This window comes from Kogia breviceps, chromosome 2 (genome assembly GCF_026419965.1).
Source record: "Kogia breviceps isolate mKogBre1 chromosome 2, mKogBre1 haplotype 1, whole genome shotgun sequence".
Taxonomy (NCBI): Eukaryota; Metazoa; Chordata; class Mammalia; order Artiodactyla; family Physeteridae; genus Kogia; species Kogia breviceps.
This window is the reverse complement of record NC_081311.1, coordinates 115,756,381-115,768,431: the sequence shown is the minus strand read 5'-3', so window position 1 is coordinate 115,768,431 and position 12,051 is coordinate 115,756,381. Positions and strand designations below refer to the sequence as shown.

Below are 12,051 nucleotides of genomic sequence, written 5' to 3'. Positions count from 1 at the left end.
ATACAGTTGTCATTCAATCGACAGTTTAACCTTGCTGTGTAAAAGGCCATTTGCCTTGTCCTTGTGCCCTCCTGCTCGGACCTCTGGGGATAGGAGAGTTAGGGTGGATAAAATAGCTCTTTACTTCATAACATTCTGTTCTTTGTGGCTCCTCTTACTCATATGTGGTCTATTCTAAAGCATGCTGAAAAGTAGCAGTTGATCTCATGGAGCAAATAGCCCCACCAAGGTGAAATGTTAGAATCCTTTTATGACTTTTTATCAAATGTACTGAAATGTTTACCTCTTTTTATAGGAAAGAGTTTAAGAATCCTTTGCATATTAGAATGGCTGGAGTTTTCTGGTTTTGCCCAGAAACGTTCTGTTTCTAGAATTTATGCTGCTTCATTTATTAGTCATTTTGAAACTAGTTCTAAATAAAAGCCAAACATTATGAAAAGTTTTTTCATCTTTGCTCCACCAAACGTATTTAAATTTCTAGTTAATTTGGAAATCTTATACTCACATAAAGACAAATAATTCTAAACTTATTTAATATAGTAACACTTTGGGTAACTGATGTTCTACTAACCAAATCCTTAAGTAACTGGCATTTTGAAATGATAAATGTGTATCTGTTAAGAAATCCTGAAGATCTCTGTTTAAACACTGCTTCACTGAAGCCTTCAGACAAAAGAAAAAATGTTTCAGTAGTCAATATGAGAGAGACAGTATATGTGGGGTGGGACTAAACGGCAATGGATAAGAGCAACCAACTTGAGAACTTAATGGTGATTATCCTTCTCAAAACCAGTCAGTCAATACTCTTTTTTATTTCTTAAAGTAATGCACAGGCTATTTTAAAAATTTCCTCATTTTGGGGGATTGTTTTCAAAAGCCCAGGCATATTCCATTTAGCCTATACTGTGATGGCTTACACATAGTCCTCTCTTCAGCAGGTTAAATCAAATGGGAGAAGAGACATAAACTATTACCTGTTACAAAGCAGATTGCACCAGTGTTCTAATGGTGGCATCTAATGGTACAGTGGGGAGGGAAAAAATAATTCTGGCTTGGATGTCAGGGAAGGATTCATGAAGTGATGCTATTTATAAATAGAGTGATGAGTTGCATTAAAATGTGTATTTTACCCCCATTTACAAAGTTACTATTTACTTTAGAAAATTTGGAAAACCAGAGAAGCATTGAGAAAAAAAGAAAAAAAAATTAAATTACCATTAATGTTTTCATAGGCAATCCATTACCTATGGATTACCTTTAACTATATTTTCACCTGTCATTTCTCATTTTATAATATGGACATTTCTCCATGTCATTAAGTATTTTTCTGCAATGTCATTTTAAATAACTGCATAGTCATTTAACTACTGTATAAGGCAGAGGGACTGGCAGAGGCCAGGTGACAGCAAAGTGTCCACTATGTTTAGAGAATGAGGACATCTAGGTCCTTGTGAGGAGAGTGTGGGAAGCAGTTGGAACAGGGTAGATTGAGACTTGATAATGGATGCCCAAGGCCTGAAGCTTTGAATCTGTCATGTAGGTACTCTTTCACCCAGCTACCATCAGTTGTATGAATTCTTCCTTGACTTACGGTCGGCAAAATGAATTGACCTCTGGTTTATCCTCTCATAATACTTTGTGCATGCACCCTCATGCATGCATGTACACTCACATGTGAGCATGCATGCGTGCACACACACACAGACACCTGTTTAATTATTTCTGTGCCTGTCTTCCCCATTAGAATATATCTTTGTGTAAGCGTGTGGCATAATTAATTAGGTCTGTGTTAAGGAAAGCACAGCAGGTCAGTTCTTTTTTTTTTTTTTTTTTTTTTGTGGTACGCGGGCCTCTCACTGTCGTGGCCTCTCCCGTTGCGGAGCACAGGCTCCGGATGCGCAGGCTCAGTGGCCATGGCTCACGGGCCTAGCCGCTCCGCGGTACGTGGGATCTTCCCGGACCGGGGCACGAACCCGTGGCCCCTGCATTGGCAGGCGGATTCTCAACCACTGCACCACCAGGGAAGCCCAGCAGGTCAGTTCTTAACATTCTTGGTGGTTGGGATGCCATTGAAAACTGGCTGATGGACAGGAGGAAGAACGATTTAAAGGAAGAGAGAACAGAAGGTTATTGCATTGTCCAGATTTGAAGAAATAAGTCTCTGATGTAATAGGCTACTGAGAGTGGGAGGGATATTATTTCCAACAATTACATTCTGATCATTCCCAGGGGTCTCATTCTTAATTTTGGAAATACTATTTTATTTTTATGTGTTTTGTACACATTTTGCTTTAAACCTTTTTTCTCTTTTTGTTTCCTTTGAGACTAGTCTGAAACAAGTTTAACTCTTGATTTTATTAAACATAAATAAACGGATGTTTTGGTTACACAGTTGATTAATATTAATGATGATCTGAAATACCATCTTAATTACATTTGGTTAAAGAAAAACACTAAATAGTGTTCTTGGAATAGAATTTTGGATGAAAATAATTGGTAAAAATACATTATCATATATGACCATTTCCTTATTCTAGCAGATTCTTTGTCTAAGAATGTTAACCTTAGTGTTATCAAAAAGATTCTTTAGTAGATGAAATTTGAAATATTATTAGAACGTTCCTTTATTCTTATAAAACATGACTAGTTTCTCCACAGAATTTCAGTATTAAAAATAATGAATTTTCACCAAGATGAATGATTATTCAGATACTGAATAATTAGTTAAGGACTTTGCTGGTGGCACAGTGGTTAAGACTCCGAGCCCCCAATGCAGGGGGCCTGGGTTCAATCGCAGGTCAGGGAACTAGATCCCACGTGCATGCTGCAACTCAGAGTTCGCATGCCTCAACTAAGAAGCCTGTGTGCCGCAACTAAGACCTGGTGAAAAAACAGGATTTCCCTGGTGGCGCAGGGGTAAAGAATCCACCTGCCAATGAAGGGGGCATGGGTTTGAGCCCGGTCCGGGAAGATCCCACATGCTGCGGAGCAACTAAGCCTGTGCACCACAACTACTGAGCCTGCACACCTAGAGCCTGTGCTCCGCAACAAGAGAAGCCACCGCAACGAGAAGCCCACGCACCGCAACGAAGAGTAGCCCCCGCTCTCTGCAACTAGAGAAAGCCTGTGTGCAGCAATGAAGACCCAAAGCAGCCAAAAATAAATAAATTAATTTTTTAAAAAAGTTAAAAAAAAAGAATTAGTTAAATGTTGTGTTTGTGTATTTGCTTATTGATTGACTGCTTAAAAGCAAGGCCAAATATTTTTATTTAAGAAGATGCACCGTATAACGAATTTTTGAATAGCATACCACTGATGAATCTTTACTTTCCAAGATGCTTTTTATTGGCTAGTGCTCTGCTAAGAACAACAGACTAATGTATTTAGAAATTTTCAGGGCTTCCCTGGTGGTGCAGTGGTTGAGAGTCTGCCTGCCGATGCAGGGGACACAGGTTTGTGCCCCCATTCGGGAAGATCCCACATGCTGCGGAGTGGCTAGGCCCGGCTAGGCCTGTGAGCCATGGCTACTGAATCTGTGCGTCCGGAGCCTGTGCTCCACAACGGGAGAGGCCACAACAGTGAGAGGCCCGCGTACCAAAAAGAAATTTTCATGATGCTAATTACAATTTATTAAGCACTTAATGTATGTCAAGCTCTGGCTCAAATAGTTAAGGGACATTCTGTTATTTAAAAACACCCCCTGATGAGGTGGGTCTTATTTATTATTACATGAGGAAATTGAAGCTCAGAAAGGTTAAGTTTCTTGCCCAAGATTACACAGGTAGCAAGTAGCAGAGCAGGAGGTGTTTTTCTCTGGTTTGTGTGTCTTTTCGTTATTAAGCGGTATTTCTTTTGAAGTATTATGGGAAAGACCTTAAGGAATGTTAATACTGTAAATGGCATCACCTGTGAATGGTATATATGCCTCTCTAATCAGCAGATGACTATTTTGTTTGCTAATTTCTTTTAGTGGATAACTTCTCATCTTTTTTGATCCTTCTAAAATTGCATACCCAGCACTGGCATGAATGAAAAAAAATTGGGCTACCATAAGATTATTATTTAGCTAGTTTTTTCTTTCTTATATCCTGTTTAAAAAATAACAGTATTTTCTTTGAAAAACTTTCTGTACTTATTGAGACAACATTGGTATCCTCATTTAATGTGTGTGATTGATAGATATAATTTTATATATACTTTTTAACTCTTATATTATTCTTTCACAAACCATGTAAAGCCTCTCCAATTGCTATTTCTTCTTAACAGTATCTTTAAGAAGGAGTCACATGTTTCTTCCTGAACACCCAACAGTTTAGCATTCTATCAGATGTTTTGCAGGGCTTCAGCAAGTTGTTATAGTGAACGTCTTCAGGAGGCAATGAAGTAGGCAGAGCACTGCGGCCTAGACACCTGTAGAGATCGAAACACCTGCCCTCAAGCAAAAGCTAGTAATTAGTTGCTCAGATTCCCTTGCAAACTTCCCCAGTGTTGTTTCACATGAAACACAAAGATCACAGGGATGCTGTCATGAGCTCCGCACTGTTGGAGTTGTTTATGCCCATTCAATTTTTAATGTTCCTATAAGACATTTTGATGGGAACCCTGAGCCCAAAGGGATTTGCACGCTTGATCAAACCTGTGATGAGTTAAATATAGAAGTAGAGAGAAACCTTTGGATTACATTGACTGTTAACTTTTAGGATGGTGTTAGTGGAAAACATTAACATGATCCTAGAGGCAAAAGTTGTGTTTGATCAACCTTCACAATTTTTTGTTTCTTGACAGCAGGTATAGCTTCACTAAACCTAAACAAGTTCTTTAAGGCTTATAGATCCAAGTGCAGGTGGATATCTGGATGGCGTCGTCTGAATGTTTTAAAAGATGATTTTATACCAACCACTTTAATCAAAATTGAACTGTTCTCGTATACCAACCTTTTAATCCTACCACTTTGTCATATACAGTTTATATTACTAAAGAATGAGATGATAGGTGATTGAATTTTAGTAAAATACAGTAGTAAGTATGAATTAGATATTTGGGGGCCAAAGAAATTTATTACTCAGAGTACTTGGAAAGTCTTTTTATACCATTGTTTTAATTTTAATGCTATATATATATATATACTCGATACTATGTGGGATAAAAACTAGTGGTTTACTGGGTAGTTTTTAACTTTGGGATTCAGTTCTTTGATTATTATATTTGTGTAAGTTGTTAATAAATGGCTTCACTAAAGATCCATTGCTGATGATTCTTAAATATATTTAGTTTTAAAAATGCTATAATTTCTAATATCATAGCAAATTTGGTTCAGATTTATTCTGAGACAAAATAACTCTAGCACCTCATCATTTAAGCATAGTATGGTGGATATACATGCTTCCTAAACTGGTTCTTAGAGACAAATGTACGTCGTGGAGTTGTCAGAGTAGAACTAAAGAAGGTGTTACACAGCCCTGGACTGTCATTGGCAGAGATGCTAGTGAATTTGGTCAGCCCATCGTGCCTTACATTTTCCTTCATTAATGCATAGGTGGACTCTTCTAGTGGGTTTCTGAGTGTAGTTTCTTCATAAGTTCCTCAGGAAAAGTGAAATGAATGATGTGTTAAAAAGCTTACCTCTAGATTTTACATGTGCCTGCCTTTTTTAGCCATAGTCAGCCTCAGTGTGGATGGCACTTGGGATGCTCCACTTGTACGCTGATGACCGTGATGCTAGCTAGCATAAACAAAGTACTTTTGCATGTTATATGCAGAATGTTTTGGCTAGTTTATACCTCATTGACTTTCAGGAATTTTGCAGAAGTCATTCCTAAGAATTAGTCTGTCTTTAGTGGCCTTTGGAATTCCTAATAACTTCATGTACATCTTGCATAAAACATTTGCAGTCTGTTTCTTACATAAATGCTCCGTGTGCCCTGGGTCAGTAACTTATTTATTGTTTTATCCTTGATTCCTAACTCGATGCAATCAGACAGTGTTGGTTGGATTAGTGAATGATTGAAAATACTGTGCAATGCATATGAATAGCCCATGGAAACACTATAATAAAGGGTGGATCATATGGAACACTTTCTGTAATAGAAATGACTTTTTTTCTGTATACTTTTTTCTAGTATAATCCTAGGTTGATTTTTTCTAGAATAAGTATCTATGATTTGACTTTACCTTTTCACTATCAGTGTGTCAAAAATACTCTGTGAAAAAAGATTTTATATATTTACTAAAGTGAAATATTTCTTACTCTAAGTCTCAGTCTGGACCCATTGAGCTTACTTAGTTTTGTTTTCTACTTCTCTCTAACCATTTGTTTCTCCTGCTGTTCTGGACAGACTTTTCACCCTGTTTCAGAATAAGCTGCACTTCTTGGCATCATGCCATGGTCTCTGAGCTCCAGTCTAATGAACTCCTGAGTTTCTTCTGTTTTTGACTTACCACTTTGGAATTAAATCATATGTGTTTCTATATTTTGCAAAATGTGTGTCTACATGTAGTAATGTCATTACTATGATTTTAAAATTTTAATCCTTTTCTTTCTGGCCTCTGGCAGTAGTCACTTGGTACATGCTAGTTAATCTCTAGCTTTGTAGTAGGAAAATAAATTTCCAGAGAAAGTGAGAAAGACAGACAAGTAGACAGAGACAGATAGGGGTGAAGGAAAGAAGGAGAGAAGACGGAGGGAGGGAGGGAGAGGAAGGAAGGAAGGGGAGGGAGGGAGGGAGGAAGGGAGAGAGGGAGCAAGGGCAGACCGGCATATTTTTTGGAATAGGGAAAGAGCAATGATTTTGGAATTTGAAAGACTTGAGTTCAAATTTCAGTTCTGCTTCCTCGCTTTGTAATGTTCAACGGGTGTAAATGATATTAATATCTATGTGGTAAGCTTGTTTTGTTAATTAATGTATATAAAGTGCTTATTAGCACATTCTCTGCACATAATACATGTTTACAAATCATAGCTAACTCTATTATTTTGCAGGTGAGGAAAGTGAGGTTTAGAGAGCTGACCAGTGGTCATTCAGTCAGTAAATTCTGGAGAGATGATTGAAGCCCAGATTCTTCTTACTCTAAAGCAGTGTTTCTCAAACATTTGTGTACATCAGAATTTCCTGAAGGGCTCATCAGAATACAGATTGCCTGACCCCACCCTGGAGTTTCTAGTTCAGTAGGTCTGGGATGGGGCCTGGGTATTTGCATTTCCAGTAAGTTTCCACGTGCTGCTGCTGTTGCCCCCATTGCTGGTCCAGGGACCACACTTTGAGACCCAGTGCCCTCTAGCAGTATTTCTCAACCATAGCTGCACATGTAAGAAATCACCTGGGAGCTTCTAAAAATTATTGATGAAACCAAAACCTTTGATCCTGTGGTTTCAGTATCATCTTTTTTTTTAAAAAAAAGCCCTCCAGGTGATTCTGTTGTGCAGCCAGAGTAGGTAACGCCACTCTGCCTAAAGCTAGACTCTGCAGTTTTCCATTAGAACTGGGTACCAAGCAAAGCACTGGCCTTGAACACCTCCTGGGTGCTCAGTGAGGTGAGGCCACTGTAGTGTGTTGTTTTTGTCCCGTGATGATTGAAAACAATTGCTCCAGCCTAGAATTCTTTTATTACTTAAACTCTTCTCATTATTTGTGTCTATTGTTTGAATTTCTCCATCTAGTTTCACCCTCCAGTGTCTTGAATATACTCATCAATCTGTATTTCATGTTACGATTTGGCAGAAGCAACTATTTAGCAATAGTTGACTTGAAGTACAAAGTAAATAAAGGAATGTATCTAATTAAAAAATCACTTTAGCAACCTACTGTACTTTGAGAGTTCTAATTATGAGTTTGTTCTTCTCATCTCAGAAGAGATGCTGTTGGAAACCTTATGTTTTTATTTTAGGGTACCCAGTTATTGGTTAGAACAGATTATGATAGCTGGGCACCCAGGAGTATATTTAAAAAATGCAGCAGATTAATTGGTAATATTTCAGTCATTTCTTCTGTTGCATGATTCAGTCAATAAATGTATACAAACCAAGGCATCCATTACTGGGTAAGAGTAGGCAAGGGTGGGAGGGAGACGCAAGAGGGAGGAGACATAGGGACATATGTTTACATATAGCTGATTCACTTTGTTATACAGCAGAAACTAACACATCATTGTAAAGCAATTATACTCTAATAAAGATGTTAAGAAAATAGCAAAAAAAAAAAAGAGTAGGCAAAATACCACATAATTTCATTAACCTTTAAGCAATGAAATTATAAATCCCTATGCAAATGATTAAGGTTATCATTGTCTCTCACCCCTTTTTGATACCTACAGACTGTTAATTCTTCTCTGTCCTGCTGAGTCTTATTAAAACTTCTGACTGATGTGCTTTTATTAAAAGGTTTAGAATTTACCAATTTAAAACACTTGCTTCACACTATCACCTCTAATTTAACTAGGCCATTAAACAGTATTTTGCAAAGGGAAAAAGTCAATAGCTGTTTCTTTAAAAAAATAATAAATTGAAATGAATTTTAAACTCTGCTTAGAGGTGAGCAACAGCTATATAGTACTAGGTCTTTTGATAGTTGATTTGTTCCTTTAGTATGCAAATTTTACGTTTACAAAGATCTACAGCTCTTATTTAAGAAATATGCCTGGAGGCTAGATTGGTAAGCTTTAGGGAGATATCTAGTGTGGTGTGAAATAAATAGTTGTTAAAGGATCACATGAATTGGGTCCCAGAAGATGAAGAGTGGAGCTGAGACAGATTGAGAAAAACTGACCGTTACTTCATTTCATTCGGCTAAAAATACCACTAAATTAAAAATGAAGACAATAAATGATGGCAACACAAAGCAAATTAACGTGAATAAGCCTTTTTTGGGAGTAGATGTTGTGAAAAGTTCTGACCTGTTAGAAATTTAAAGAAAAGGGCTTACTACATCCCCGACAGCTTTACAGCTTTGGGTGGAAGACTTTCTCTTGGCCAAGGAGGAAGGAATGGGTCACTCTGCTGCCCAGTGAAGTCTGCAGCATCCCTTTTGGTCAGTGAGATGGCAGATGTCATAGAATATGCTCACATTCAAAAGAAAAGGACTCAGGGTTGCTTTCTTAGGTTGGAGACTATAGGTTAAGCAAATAATGTCATAGATTTCTAGCTTTGGGGAAACTTTGCATCACTGATCTTTTGGAATCTCTGACAAATTTTTTTTTTTTCTTAAACAACTTTTTTTTTAATTTAAAAGGGATATGAAATATATTTCCAGGTTGATAGCTTGTAGAATTCTTTTTACTTTTTAAAAAAAATGCGTCTGTCTTTTTAGATGTTTTTAAGCGATTAGGCTCTCAGAGATAGGATATTCGAACAGCATTATCTAACAATTGAAATGGCCTCTGTGTATGCATGTTTGTTGTGTATCTCTGGTGGTGGACTGTGAGGTGTGGAGGGCAGGGTTGATGATGATGTGTGAAGGTGGAAAGCTAGAGTCTTTCACTGAGGCTAAAGTCCCAACCCCTCTACCAGCAAGGACCCCTCTATGCATATATATATATATATATATATATATATATATATATATATATATATATATATATGAATAGATAGATTTCCATACCCTTTTCCTCTTCAATATTATTTTATTTTTATTTTTGAACTTCAAGACTATTCTTAAAATTTTCTTTTGTTATTTCTGTTTTAAAAATTTTTTATTGGATTATAGTTGATTTACAATGTTGTGTTAACTTTCTGCTGTACAGCACAGTGAATTAGTTATACATATACATATATCCACTCTATTTTAGATTCTTTTCCCATATAGATCATTACGGAGTATTGAGTAGAGTTCCTTGTTTTTAAAACTTTTGAATTATCACTGTTTACTTGGTTCAAATTGAAAAAGTATAATTTCGAGGGATACAAAATCTCTCCTCCTATACCTCAGTCCCTAACACTCACATTCTTTATACACATGAACCAGTGTTATTGTTTATTTGTGCCTCCTTCTAGACATATGTATACATATATAATCAATACGCTGATTTATTTTTTCCCATGTTTTTATTTATATATTTACCTTGTGAGCTTTATATTTTGGAAATTTTTTTAAAAAGTGTGAAACTGCATTTAAAAATATAGGCTGTATGGCCTAATTCAGATAGGAGTTATTTCTGTAAGTTTTTTTTTTTTTTTTTTTTGTACGCGGGCCTCTCACTGTTGTGGCCTCTCCCGTTGTGGAGCACAGGCTCCGGACGTGCAGGCTCAGCGGCCACGGCTCACGGGCCTATCCGCTCCGCGGCATGTGGGATCCTCCCGAACCGGGGCACGAACCCGTGTCCCCCGCATTGGCAGGCGGACCCTCAACCACTGCGCCACCAGGGAAGCCCTGTAAGTTTTTTTTTAAACATTGAAATTCTTTTAAGAACCAATCCATCTACCCAACATACCACATACATACACACACACACACACACTCACACACACACACAGAGCTTTGTGAAGCAGAATTACATGGAAGTCGTTGGAAATTTCCCTGGTTATGAATCAAAGCCTGAGTTTCCTCTGTGGCCTCAGTGGGCATACCCCATTTCTGAGGCCCATACAGTTTTCATGTCCACATGGTAATGTTTTCCTATTCCTGAGAAATTCTCATTTGGATGCTTTAGGCTCAGAGCAGACGACTCTTTTGTGTCTTCTTTCATTATTTCATTCTTATCCTGTCCTCCACTCACCTAGTTTTGCTTCTAAATTTTCATCACACTTAGTTTTATTTAATCTGACTTTTTCTGGGCTTAGTTGAGTGTATAAGTTTAAGAATATTGGGAGCCATCTAAGGCTATTTTGTTCTTTTAAATTTTACTTCTGTAGAGTCTGCAAAAAGTAGTGATGAGAGTTTGGGATCCTGGAGCCAGATTGCCTAGGTTTGAGGCCTAAGAACTTGACCTTGGGTGACCTTTTTTGACGGCAGAAATTGATAAGATTTGTCTGTAGAAGCAAAAAACAAAATTCTTTTAATTGAATGGAACTTGCCAAGAATTTGGATAGAATGTGGTTCTTTATTAAATATTAAGGGTATGAAGTATTCAGTATCCTCAGCCAGGTTTTCAGGAATGTTGTTCAGTACCTGTTCTCAGTCTTCTCTTCTAAAGACAGAGCGTGTGTCATAAAATCCTAACTCAGTCCAGGTGTGTGTATTTTGATGTTTGGAAGTAATGAGACTGTGATTCTTTGTCTTCCAGATTAGCTCTCCTGTCCTCATCTCTGAAATGAAGAGGTCTGACTAGCTGTCCCTACAGTCCCTCCCCCATCTCAATTCTCTAAGACCCTGACTAATGTTGAGGATTGGAGTGAGCATCTCTGTGATGTACTAGATAGATGTAGGCCGTTCTTGCTTGTCTCGGTCACATCATCTTATTTATTTGTTTTATTTCATGTATCACACATTGAAATGATGTTGCTGATATAGTTGTCTCCCATCATCCTTCCTCTCCTCCCCAAAATTAAGCTCCAGCAGGGAAAGCTTTGTTTGTCTTGTTCACTGATGAATCCCTAGCACCAGAGCAGTGCCAGGGAGATGTTCAGGAGGTGAATGTCTAAATACACTATTTTCTTTGAGAGAATATACTCTATAGTCATTATGTGAAATAAGCCATCTCGAGTTTTTTTTTTTTTTTCTTTCTCTTTCCTTGATTTATGTCTTCTCTGTGTTTGTTTATTGTTGTTGTTTTGGTGACACCTCAGCTCCAGATCCTCTCTCTAGCTGTGAATGCTTTTCCATCTTGTTCACAGTTGGTGTCTGCAAGGTTCTCCAACCTGTGTTTTTTTCTGGTGTAGGTTATTCTGACTCTGATTACTGTTTTGAATCATTGTTTTAGGAGATGTGTTTGGCTAATCCTATGATTTTGTGCTATGTAAACTGTTTGGGAGCCATATTTCTTACTGCTTTGATAGCTGCTCCTTTTTGCCTGTCATATAGGATTCTTTTTGGATGAGTTGCTCTGTTAGTTCTGATCCTGTCAATATCGATATACCTAAGATTCTGACTTTAATATATACAGAACAGGAAAGTCAGAATA

The 12,051-nt window shown here is 37.6% G+C and overlaps 1 protein-coding gene across 15 annotated transcripts in view; it reads left to right on the top strand.

Moving 5' to 3' along the window:
* The window catches only part of GTDC1 (glycosyltransferase like domain containing 1), a 425,639-nt gene that overhangs the window by 60,697 nt on the left and 352,891 nt on the right, over positions 1 to 12,051 (top strand). The gene's annotated exons all lie outside the window — the stretch shown is intronic.